Source organism: Pieris napi, chromosome 20 (assembly GCF_905475465.1).
Source record: "Pieris napi chromosome 20, ilPieNapi1.2, whole genome shotgun sequence".
Lineage (NCBI taxonomy): Eukaryota > Metazoa > Arthropoda > Insecta > Lepidoptera > Pieridae > Pieris > Pieris napi.
The window spans coordinates 11,411,738-11,425,235 of NC_062253.1; positions in this window are offsets into that span (position 1 = coordinate 11,411,738).

The window sequence follows — 13,498 nt, forward strand, 5'->3', positions numbered from 1 at the left end:
CATTCACAACCGCCTGCAGTGCCGATCTGGAATCTGAATATATGGCACAGGTTATGTCGTTTGCGGTATTTATGTCGTCATATGTCAAGAACAGGTGTGTTCTCCTCTTTGAGCTGAGTTGATTGATACCCAACTCGAGGGGGTGAGGGTGGGGGGGAAGATGTTGTCGCGGTAAGGGGGGAAAACCTGTATTGTGGGGTGGAGGGGGGTTCGTGGGAGGAACAGTGTGCACTATCAAATAGAGCTCGACGAGCCGGTTTGAATGAGTCCAAGCTCGATGGATTTAGGATAAAAATTAAAAAAAATATTAAAATTGATAAATATGGGGCTGGTACCTTGAGTTTAAGAGCAGGATTGCTCAGCAGCTCGTAGGGTAGAGATGTTTGATGTTTTCTAGTTGCCCTCGGAGAGGACAAGCCGGTGGTTTAGGTGCTCGAGCTGTTCCAGCTGGTCACCAGACAATCTGGTGTCCAGCTCAGTGGATGTAAAATTCTTGTGAATGAATTATAAGTTGTCTAGTGGTGTTTTTGACGGGCTATCCGATGGTTGTAAGCTTTGAATTTTTGGTGATCTGGATCCTGTGGATATCCTAGTTTCCAATCTGTTTCTGGTCGTAACTTTTAGACTGTGGTTCCGATTCTTTTTATCTTTGTGTCAATTGCTTAGTAATTACTGGCTTGTCTGTAGTATGTATAAAAAATTTTTGTTAATTTGGGTTTGGGGCTGATTAACACTCAAAAACGGTTTTTCTTCTGTTCGAGGGGATATTTCAGGTTCGATTTTCTTGTGTGATATGTCATAAGATACCTCTTCGTCTAGCGGTTCCTATAGACTCATTAAATTAACTGTAAGTTGTGGTTAGGTTAAGTTAGTTTTTTTTTTTTTTTGTATTTTTGTTTGTTCGCAATTTGTTTTTTTTTATTGAGAAGATGTAGCTTGAAGAACTTAACAAAGGTATGATTCACAAAAGGGTGGAGATGCAAGGAAGAAGTGTCTATTTGATACCTTCTTGTTCCTTGTACCTTTACAACTTGTCACATGGACGAATTAATATAAAATTGATATAAGGCAAGTGTTTGCTATTTGTTAAATAATTATACACACTAATTGAAGTGAGGTATAAACAAGTTATTGGCGTCCAATGTGACGTGGAGTCTCAGTGTAGAATAATCTGAATTTTATACAGTACAAAAAAAAAAATGTTACTGTGATAGGGCTAGACTAGAATTATTTTGATAACATGTAAATGAAATATTGTACTTAGTTAACAAGGTTTCTATTACTTCTATTACTGTAATAGGGCTAAACTAGAATTAAAAATTATTTTGATAACATGTAAATGAAATATTGTAGAAATTAACAAATGTTAGTGATTTAATTAACAAGGTTTCTATTACTTCTATTACTGTAATAGGGCTAGACTAGAATTAAAAATTATTTTAATAACATGTGAATGAAATATTGTAGAAATTAACAAATGTTGGTGATTTAGTTAACAAGGTTTCTATTACTTCTATTACTGTAATAGGGCTAAACAAGAATTAAAAATTATTTTGAAACATGTAATTGTGACTTTTAACATTCATAAAGGGAATATTATAATACTACTTAAAATTAACATTATACAGTGCAAGACAGTCAAACAGTAAAGATGATAAATACAACTCTATGAGTATGTTAGAATAATAGTCATTTTTAAAAGTTGAATTATCTGTTGAATTGTTTCAGGCAATTTATGATATGGGTCATCAGTTGAACAAGTGACTCTAGTTCTGAGGGGTGCGAAATCAATTATCTTAAGGAGAAGGGGTTAAGTTTTGTCATGTGTTTTGTGAATTTTTGTGTATGGTTGTGTCTTTGATTTATAAATCTAGGGCACTCTTCTAGCAAGTGTTTCAGTGTCTGCGTAGTTTGGTTGTCGCATGGGCAAGTGTCGTTGTCAGTGATTTTGAATAGGTTCAGATAGCTTTTGGCGAAGGAGTGTCCTGTGAGAAATTGTGCGAGTTGAAACGAAATTGGTGTAGAAGAGAAAAATGAATGTATGTCTTCTAGTTTCGGGAATATGTTGACCGTAAAGCGTCCTGTGCAGTCTCCTACATATCTGTTATTGCTTATGACTTTGGTCGCGCTTTTAATTGATAGTTTAATATGGGACAGGGGGCATGCAACGTGGGATGGGGAGCAGTGCATGTTCGCAGCCTTAGAGGCAGCTGCGTCCGCGGCTTCGTTGCCAGGGATCCCGGAGTGTCCTTTCACCCATTGAAATAGGATCTCGGAGTTTATATGTGTGTTTTTTAGCTGGTGAATGGTTTTGTGTATTTGTGCAACAAGTGGGTGTGTATTAGATGGTTGTTTAAGTGCAGCTAGCGATGATTGTGAGTCGGTATGAATGAGCGAGTGCGATATTTTATTTTTATAGATGTGCTCTACAGCTTTAAGAATTGCAAACAGCTCAGCCTGAAAGACTGAGCTAGTGCTGTGTAATTTAAATAATTTTGTAAGTCTGGGTGTACGGGTGGAGGGTGGGAAGACAACAAATGCCGCGCCGACAGAGCCGTCGTTTTGTTTGCTGCCGTCCGTGTATATGTGTGTGTGTGTGAAGTTACTGTTAGTGTTGGTGTCTGCAACACGTGTACTGATTGCTATCCTATGCGCAGGGTGAAGGAGCTCCTTGGTCGATATAGGTGTTTCTATCGGGATGTCAGAGGGAATCCTATCGCTAGTTCTATTGATTCGGGTTTGTTCAAGCTCAGCGGTCTCTAGGACCCTTTTTTTTTTTTTTTTTATAAAATAGGGGGCAAACGAGCTGCAGGACGACCAAAAAGGGCAGTCCACGCAGCCCATAGACACCCATTTTTAGTGGGTGCGTTGCCGGCCTTTGAGGGAGGAGTAGGCTCTCTTTTTAAACATTTGGAGGTCGTATCTCTGAGGGAAGACCCCCCCCGGGAGCCGATTCCACAGTTCGCTAGTTCGCAAAAGAAAATGCCTTGTGAAGCGGACCGTGGAAGACCTCCAACCATCAAGATGATGCTGGTGAAATTTGGAGGTCGTTCGGCTCGTACGGTGTTGGAAAGAGGCAGGAGGGATCAACCCAAACAATTCTTCGGAACACTCTCCGTAATAAATTTTGTAAAAAACGCAAAGAGACGCAATGTCTCTGCGTAGCGATAGAGAATCAAGCCGATCAGCAAGACATTGGAGATTGACAATTCGACAAGCCCTTCGCTGAATTTGGTCAAAAGGAAGAAGCTGGTATTTGGGAGCACCGGCCCAGAGATGCGAGCAGTATTCCATATGAGGTCGTACTTGAGCTTTGTAGAGCTGCATACGTTGCACCGCAGTGAAATACTGCTTAGCCCTACCCAAAACACCCAGCTTTTTGGAAGCCAGTTTGGCTTTTTCTTCCAGATGACTGCGAAATTGGACTTCTTTCGAGATGCCAACCCCAAGGATACTGAGGCTGTGTGACGAACTAAGGAGAGCGCCTTCAAATTGAGGAGACACGACAAAAGGATCTTTCTTGGCAGAAAACGAACAAACCTGAGTCTTTGTAGGATTAAACCTAACAAGGTTGTTACTTCCCCACACAGAAACCTTCTCCAGAATCGACTCAATTTCGAGAACAAGTAAGTTACGGCTCTCATCGACCTCAGATCGAGACATGTTCGGATGGCCGGAATATAATGTGTCGATCGTGCTGTCGTCTGCATAGCAATGGATGTTGTCGACATTCAACAGGTCATTGATATGCAGAACGAACAGGGTCGGCGAAAGGACACAACCTTGCGGAACGCCTGCATTGATGGGTCTAGGATTGGAGCACGCTCCGTCAACTAGGACTTTAATGCTACGTCCTACAAGAAAATTTGCCAGCCATCGGGAAAACCGTATGACGGTAGTTTCGAAAGAAGCGCCCTATGCCAAACCCTATCAAAGGCCTTAGCTATATCCAAGCTAGCGGCCAATGCCTCTCCCTTACTTTCCACAACTTCGGCCCATCTATGAGTTAGATAGGCAAGAAGATCACCAGCCGAGCGGCCACGGCGAAAGCCATACTGACGATCACTAATTAGCTGGTGCTCCTCCAGATATCGCAAGAGCTGCCTATTGATGATAGACTCCATTACCTTTGAAAATAAAGAAGTGATTGCGATAGGTCGGTAGCTGGATGGTTCAGAGCGGTCACCTTTTTTGGGAATGGGATGAACATGCGCAGTCTTCCATGAGCTTGGAACTACGCCCGAGGAGTACGAGAGTCGAAAGAGCCGTGTAAGCACCGGAGTCGGCTCAGAAGCACAAGTCTTAAGAACGATCGAGGGAATGCCGTCAGGACCACTTGACTTGTGGGTGTCAAGGGAGATTAAGGCCTTCCGCACACCAATCTGTTCGAATCGAACTTCAGGCATAGAAAACCCGCAATGCGGAATAGTAGGCGGTAAGGTCCCTGAGTCATTGAGCGTGGAGTTAGATGCAAAGAGAGAGCAAAGGAGCTCTGCTTTCTCTTTCGCCGAGTGAGCCATCGAGTCATCCACCTTTCGCAAGGATGGTAAAGAGGGCTGACAAAAGTTTCCCTGAGTTGCCTTCGCCAATGACCAAAAGGCTCGAGTTCCAGAGGGCAATTTCGCGAGCTTTTTACCAATTCTGCCAATATGTTCCGATTTTGCTTTAAAAATTTCTCGTTTAAGGGTTCGGGTAGCTGCATTAAATTTCTTTTTATGGAGAGCTACATCGGGATCCTTTATGGCCATTGCGTGAGCCCAGATTTTATAGTACTCTAGCTTAAGACGGGAAGCCTCTTTGCAAGAGTGGCCAAACCATGGCCGAGATTTACCACGAATGGGGACCATAGAGTAAGGGATATAGAGTTCCATTGCTTGTAGCACCACATCGGCGACAGATTCAGCCCTGGCGTCAGGATCACTACCCTTGAAGCAGACTTGCAACCATGGGTATGCTGCAAAGAAATGACGCATGTCATCCCAATTGGCCGATTTGTAATGCCAGACACGACGGCATTCCGAAAACTGCGGGCGGGTTCGACGCCTAATTGGCACAACGGTCCGCACCAAGCAGTGGTCGGAGGACCCAAGTGGGGCATCCACAGCAACCTCATAGAAGTCTGGGTGAGAAGTCAGCATAAGATCTAATAACAAAGGCTGATGGTCAGCTCGGTCTGGTATTCGCGTAGGCGTTGTGACCAGTTGAGTTAAAGCATATGCAAGAGCGAAATCATGGAAGCCTCTTCCCGAATAGTCGGTCGTACGAGAATTTAACCACTCAGAATGATGGGCATTGAAATTGTTAGATATTTGAGAGACTAAGTGGGCAACACTGAGCGTCAGTCTTGAATAAACGTTTGCGGAGTGCACGTGTCTTTGATTTATCAGTGGCGACGAGGATAAAAAAAATCACATAAATTTGAAAATTAATTAAACTGTGTTGAGAAAATTATAATGATTGGTCAAATCAGTGCATTTGACGTTAAAAACGGCAATTGGTCGGCATATGTTGAACGGGTGGAGATGTATTTTGTGGCAAATAGAATAGAAGATGGCGTCAAATTACCCACGCTTATAGCGGTAATGGGGGAAGATAGCTACGACTTGCTATCTACGTTGGCCAGTCCGAAGAAACCTTCGAGTCTAACTTTCAAAGAAGTTGTGAATTTAATGGAAACGCATTTGCAGCCGAAACCTTCAATATTAGCGGAGCGTTACAGATTTCGTCAAAGAAGGCAGCAAGAAAACGAATCGATTGACGACTACGTGGCGGACTTAAAAAAATTATCACGGTTTTGTGATTTCTCAACAACACTAGAAGATAATATTAGAGACCAATTTGTGTGCGGGCTTAAAAGTGAATCTACAAGACAGAGGCTGTTTGCCGAGGAGAATCTTTGTTATAAAAAAGCCGTGTCGCTCGCGATAAACCTTGAGGCGGCGGAACGTGACGCGGGCGTTGTGGATCGTTCACTCATTGTGGAGCAAGTAAATAAAATGCAAATACGTGAGTGTAAAGCATGTGGGGACACAAATCATCGCTGGGAAGATTGTGTCTACAAAAATTTTGTGTGCAGCCTCTGCAAAACGACAGGCCATCTCCGTCGTATGTGTACGGGACGAGAGAAGACTGGGGCACGCGGTGAGGGCGTGATGAACAGCTACGGGTACAGTGGCAGATCGCGCGGGTGGCGCGGGCGATGGCGCGGGAAGCGTGGCGGTCGATCACGTGGCGCCGGGCGCGGGGCCGGACAAGGAGCCCCCGCCGACACCTACTGGCTGCAGAGAGCCGCCGGATGCGAGGCTGGACCGGTGGCCAAAGCGGCGCCGGCGAGCGAGGTGCGCCAGCAAGAGGAAGTAGACTACACGGATGAGGAGCCGATCTATCAGATGTCTTTAGCTAAGTACAAACCGGTGTGTATTTCCTTGTTAGTGAACGATACATTGTTGAATATGGAAATAGATACTGGGTCCGCTTTATCCTGTATTAGTAAAAGTACATTTTTAAAATACTTTAACAAATTAAAGTTAAGGTCATGCAGGTTAAAATTAAAGTTTTATGACGGGGCTACCATTGAACCATTAGGATATTTAGAAATCAGTGTAAAATATGGCAACATATGTAAAGTTTTGGACCTTTATGTTATCGACAATGGCTGTACCCATTTATTAGGACGACAATGGCTCTCAGAACTGAATATAGATATTCCTAAATTTAAAATCTGCAATGTAAATAATGTGCAAGCAAGCCAATCGAATGATCAAATCAATAATATACTTTCCAGATATAAGTCGGTGTTTGACGGGACCCTGGGCAGGTACACTGGTGGTACGGTGGCGTTGAAGGTGCGTGAGGACGCAGAGCCTATATTTTGCAGAGCGAGGCCATTGCCTTTCTCTATGCGAGCGCGTGTGGATGCAGAACTAGATGCCATGCTTCAGGCCGGCGTTGTGGAACCGGTGGACCACTCCGACTGGGCTACTCCGCTGGTCATTGCTTCCAAAGCAGACGGGGGAATTCGTATTTGTGCCGACTACAAGGTGACACTCAATCGAGCCTTAATGATTGATAGGTATCCGGTTCCGAGGATTGATGAATTGTTTAGCGACCTCAGTGGAAATAAATACTTCACAAAAATTGATTTATCGCAGGCTTATAATCAACTGGAACTAGATTCAGAATCAAAAGCGTACACTGTAATCAATACACATAAGGGGCTTTTTAAATATAATCGCTTAGTATATGGCTTAGCTTCAAGTCCAGGAATATTTCAAAAATTTATGGCAAATTTGTTCAAAGATATTTCAGATGTGATTACGTTCTACGACGATATATTGCTAAAAAGTAAGGATTTTAAAAGTCATTTGGAAACAATAGAGAAAGTCTTTAGTATTTTGCAAAACAACGGGTTAAAAATTAAGAAAAACAAATGTAATTTTTTGGCTTCCGAAGTTAAGTACTTAGGATACATTATAGATAAAGATGGTATAAGAGTGGACCCAGACAAAGTAAAAGCAATTGTAGGTATGGTTTATCCAAAGAACGTATCTGAGTTAAAATCGTTTTTAGGAATGGTTAATTTTTATGGGAAATTCATAAAAAATTTGAGCACTCATCTGGCTCCTTTATATGAGCTATTAAAGGCAGGTAAACAGTTTATTTGGTCTAAGGAGAGTAGTTTAGCATTTAACAAAGTAAAGAAATTGTTATGTAGTGCAGAAGTTCTAGTGCATTTTGATATATCTGCAGAGTCCATAGTGACCTGTGACGCAAGTTCGTATGGCGTGGGCTGTGTGTTAGCGTCGCGCGCGCCTAACGGTTCGGAGCGGGTCGTGGCCTATGCCTCGCGCTCACTCACTCCTGCGGAGAGACACTACAGCCAAATACATAAGGAAGCCCTCGCTATTATATTTGCTGTTGATAAATTCCATCAATACTTATATGGTCGGAAGTTTACATTAAAAACAGATCATAAACCATTAGTAAGCATTTTCGGTCCGAATTCAGCAGTACCTTGTACAGCAGCGAGTAGGTTGCAAAGATGGGCTATCAAGTTATCAGCATATGATTTTAATATTGAGTATATTAAAACCGACAAAAACACAGCAGATGCACTATCGCGATTAATTACAGCACATAAAGAGATAGGTGAAGATACTTTGCCAGAGCAAACATATCTGCATTTTGCGACAGAGGCTCTTCTTCTGGACTACTCAGTTTTAAAAAAAGAAACCTTGTCTGACCCGATATTATCAAGAGTGTTAACTTATATTAGAGATGGTTGGCCGGTAGGAAATGAAATCAAAGAATTAAAACCATATTTTAATAGAAAAAATGAACTTTACACCGAACTAGGTTGTATTTTATGGGGCCATAGGTTAGTCATTCCAGCTTCATGTAGGAATAAAGTATTAGTAGAATTGCATGATACCCATATGGGTATTGTTAAAACTAAGTCGTTAGCAAGAAGCTATGTCTGGTGGCCTGGGGTAGATGAAAGTATTCAAGCAATATGTCAGTCTTGTGAAGTGTGCGGTGCGGTCGCAAATGCTTCACCTTCACACACGCCACAGGCCTGGCCATGGCCAAGTAGACCTTGGTCCAGAATTCACATAGATTTTTTGGGACCTATTTACGGTGTAACTTATTTTATAATAGTAGATGCTTGCTCTAAATGGATTGAAGCAATCAGAATGAAAAGCACAAAAGCAGATTCTGTAATTGCTGTTCTTAGAGATAATTTTGCTCGCTTTGGTTTAGTAAAACAAGTGGTTAGTGACAACGGTCCACCTTTCACTAGTAAGGAATTTGAATTGTTCATGAAAAGAAATAAAATTGAGCATATTTTCTCAGCCCCGTATCATCCGGCTTCAAATGGAGCAGCGGAAAACGCAGTTAAGATATGTAAGAGAGTCATAAAAAAAGCGGTTAATCAAAAACTAGACCCGGACATAGCACTTTCTCGATTTTTATTAGCCTATAGAAATACGGAGCATTACACTACAGGAGAGAGTCCTGCTAAAATTCTGTTGGGCAGGGATTTACGTATGCGTTTAGATGCCTTAAAGCCTTCACGCGAGACGAGAGTTCAATCGCACCAAGCTCGCAGTGAGGAGTTTGCGGGGGGAGCGCGGCGTCAACTTACACCCGGTGACCCGGTGTGGTACCGCGACTACCGCTCTCGGGATAAGTGGCTAGCAGGCCAGCTGACGGATAGGTTAGGAACCACTGACTACAAAGTTAAATCTGTTCTCGGAACCGAAGTACAAAGACATATCGATCAATTAAGGTTTAGAAAGGCCAAAGTAGTTGATAGTAATACAGGGGACATAAATCGTCAACTTTCACATGTTAATCCAAAACCTAAGTCCCGAAGTTCATTAGCTTTTCCAACCTCAGAGAGCCCAGAACGAGACCCCGATTCTATGACAGCGTCGTCTGCCACAGCTGATATGTTGACGTCACCTAAAACGGTTCGTAATGAAAGAGCATCCCACAATGAAATCAGCAGCCCAGATGGCAATACGTCACGTCAGGAAGCTATCACCGCCGTCACCGTGCCAGCAGTGTCCACGCCCGGGGAACCGATTCAAGATAAGGTAGTCTACAGGGAGTTAACGTCTGATCAACAAACAGACAGAATAAGTAGGATTCGTAGACCCCCTCGTAGATACGGTTTCGAAGATGTTTTTTTTTTCAGGTAGCATATAAGCATCTTAGATTATTTTTTAAAATTAAACTTATTTTTTTTTTAATCTTTTCACATGTATGTCAATGTAAATTGTATATTCTTGTAACAAGTAGAGATTTAGACCATTAAATATAAATGTGGTATGTTGTAGTAGTAGGTAAATCTTTAAAATAGATTGCAGCTGTTTATTTTTAAGTTTTTTTTTTGTCATCTTTCGGTAAATAGGGAGAGAGGTAGGTAGGTACTGAGTTAGCTTACATAGAAATATACTTATTGTTTTTCCTTATTATGTATTTCCATCATTGAGTTATTAAATTACTATTGTTATTAAGACAGCAACCAATCTACTTGTGAATTTACCTAGGTATTTGATATATCTTAAGAATCTTTAGAACACAGAGTTTATTAACTAATTAATTAGCTATGTAAGAGAGCTTAGCATTTAAGGGGAAAGGTGTTAGATATTTGAGAGACTAAGTGGGCAACACTGAGCGTCAGTCTTGAATAAACGTTTGCGGAGTGCACGTGTCTTTGATTTATCAGAAATCACCCAGTATAACGACTTCAGCAGGCGATAGAGACAGAAGGGAATCGAGTGCAGTTTGGACATATTGTTCTATGAGTCGATCGACCTCGGCGTTGCCGCTGTGTGACCTGTAAAGGCAGCAGTATATGCGGGGATGGTCAGCACATTCTACGCGTACCCACAAGGTAGAAAGATCGGATTCTTCCAAATGTAAGAGGCGACGGAAATTTATATCCTCACGAATGTAAACGCATACACCGGCTTGTGGCCTAAAATTATGCTCAAGACAATAGCCTGGATATTGCAAATGTTCAACAGACGAGGGAATTATCTTGGTCTCCGTAAGAAACAATAAGGCCGGCTTAGCCGTCTCGAGGTGAAAGTGGACGGGATTTAAATTAGATTGAAGCCCCCTAATGTTAGTAAAGTCTGTGTTAAATTGTGTTACCGTGAGTTTATTTCTAGATTTGCCTCTGCAGTTGACCCTGAGGTCTAGCGGGGTGATTTGGGCTAAAGCCGTGGCCGCGCAGGTTGAGATAGTGCGAAACCCCCTAATGATTTTTATGGCGAAGAGCCTTTGAGTATTATTGAGTCGTTTTCGTATATATTTCTTAGTGGCGATATGGCCCCATATTCCCGAAGCGTAAGTAATAATAGGTTCGATAACCCTTTGGTATATGAGCCTAATGTTGTCGGGGTGGGGGCCCCAAGTTGGTCTGGTGAAAAGTGAGATTTTATAGAATATTTTTGTTGCCCTCCCTAAGATGTAATTAACGTGTTCATTAAAATTAAGTTTGCTGTCTATGATTAAGCCCAAATATTTAATGGAGTTGTTAAATTTGAGTGGAACGCCATTGAAAACTATTCGACTGAGGGTCGCAAGTTTGGTGAACGCGATACACTGTGTTTTGTCTGGACCAAAGCGGAGCTTGACGCTGTGTCCCCAAAGTCGGATAGTTTCCAATGCCGAGTTTGTGATGTGTTCGAGTGTATTGACGTGCTTATAATCAGGACGTCGTCTGCGTGTGCCTGAAGGGAGCAGCCTTCTGGAATAGGTGTGTTGAGAAGGCTGTTGAGAATTATGTTCCAGAGGATAGGCCCGCAGGCTGAACCTTGGACGCATCCTTTCTCGGTGTGTTTTGAGACGGTGGTGTTGCCGAGACGCAAAGAGACTTTCCTATCATGTAGGTAACTTTGTATGATTTTAAAAATGTTAAGGGGACATCCTATGCGGCGGAGCCCGTCATAGACTGCGGGCCACCACGCATTGTCGAATGCTGCTTTGATATCAAGGGAAATCGCTATTGCTAGCTGACCTTTGGACTTGGCTGAAGTGACCGTGCTGATGGCTTGCTGTATGGTTTGCACGGTGCTTGTCTGCTCCGTGAAGCCGAATTGATTTGGGTTCAGTAGTTTTAAGCTATGTGCATTGAATGTAAGTCTTTTAGTGAAAAGTTTTTCTAATGTCTTACCGAAGACGGGTATAAGGCCGATAGGTCGATAGGAACTCAGTTCTTCGAGTTTTGTTTTACCGGGTTTGGGAATGATTTTCACTACCGCCTCTTTCCATGTGGAAGGGAAGTGTGAAATCGTCAAGCAGCAGTTAAATAAGTTGGTGATAAAATCCGGAAACAGACAAGCGAACACGGCGCATATGTCACTGGTCAGGTGGTCATGACCCGGTGCTTTGTTATTGCCAATCGAGCTGATGGCGTCGATTATCTCGGTGGTGGTGAATGGGGGTTCGTTCTCCGTGTTAGGGAGATCATTAGAAGCACCCCTGATGTCACGGTGTTCGCTCGAGTCGGGATCATCGCCGGGGTAAAAGTGGTTAAGCAGCGCTTCGGCAGTCTCCTGTTCGGTGTTTGTGTATGTGTTGTTGATCTTAAGTGTTCCCGGGTGTATGTTGAGAGCTTTCTCTTTTAAAAGTTTGTTTGTGATGGACCATGCGTCGTCCTTGCCCTGAGCCTCGCAGAATGCCCGAAAGCTGTCTGTCGAGGCCCGGCGCATCTCGGACGCATAATTCTCTTTTGTTTCCCTATATTGTTCGATTAGATCGGGTGAGGGTGTGTTGTTTGATCGTGATGTGCGATGCAAAATCCGATGTAATTGTATACAATTAGTTTTGAGGTGCTCTAGGTGGTCATTCCAGAAGGGGGCTTTACTTTTTTGTTTGCCGGTTTTGATGGGAAATGACTCTGTACAGGAGTTATTAATAATACGCGTCGTGCGTTCCACGATCGAGTCAAGTTCGGTGGGTGAAATGTTGAGGAAGTTTGTGTTCAGGATTTGACTATTGGCAATTTTGGAAAGCAGATTTTCCTTGAATTTGTGCCAGTTTGCATTTTTAGTGCGGTATAAAAACGAGCTTTGGTTGGGTATCGCGGTTGACGGATTTTGCAGATTGATTTTGAATGTGATTATGTTGTGTTGAGTGGATGGGAATAGGTTAGGCCTGACTTCCCAGTGTGTTATTTTGTTTAAGAGAGGGGTGGTGCTAAAACTTAAATCGATAATGGAAGAGCGAGGGCGGCCGTGTGTGATAGTTTCAAAGGTAGGTGTATTACCTACATTGCATAGGTGTAAGTCCGCGGAACTCATAAGGTCGACCAGATCATGGCCCCGTCTATTGCTACGCGGGTAGCGACCTCCACCCCAGAGTGAATGCCATGCGTTAAAGTCACCGCAGACTGCGATAGACGCGTGAGGATGTTGAGTGATGAAGTTTTCTAATGTGTTGAGTGTGTTATTGTTGTCTGTTTCTGGCTCTATGTAAACAGAAGCCACGTATAGTGTGGAGCTACGAGTGGGTATGGAGATGATGGCCAGGTTGTCGGTAGAGTGTTGTGTGAGTAGCATGGCATTGATGTTTGATCGTGTAACTATACAGGCTTTCGTAATTCCTCCCCGATTGGTTTGGAATGTGCAAAGGCCTGGTATATGTGGTGAGTGTGTGTTGTTACCTAGATATGGCTCAGAGATGATTGCAATGTCTGTGTGATTGTTATCAAAGTGTAATTTGAGCTCATGAAATGCATTGCGAGACCTATCGAGGTTCGCCTGTAAGATATTAAAATGTGTATGCATATTTAATTGTAATTGATTTTGGCCTGGACGCGGGCACGCATGGATTTCACTTTGGGGCAGTTCTCGCTGTCAGCGCGATGGCTTACATCGGTCGTAGTTTTATACTGGTGGTTTTGCTCACTGCAGTTAATGAAGCAAGGCTTCTCTGAGGTCGCCTTGCTGCATTCACCCGTTGTGTGTGTTTTTGCGCATTT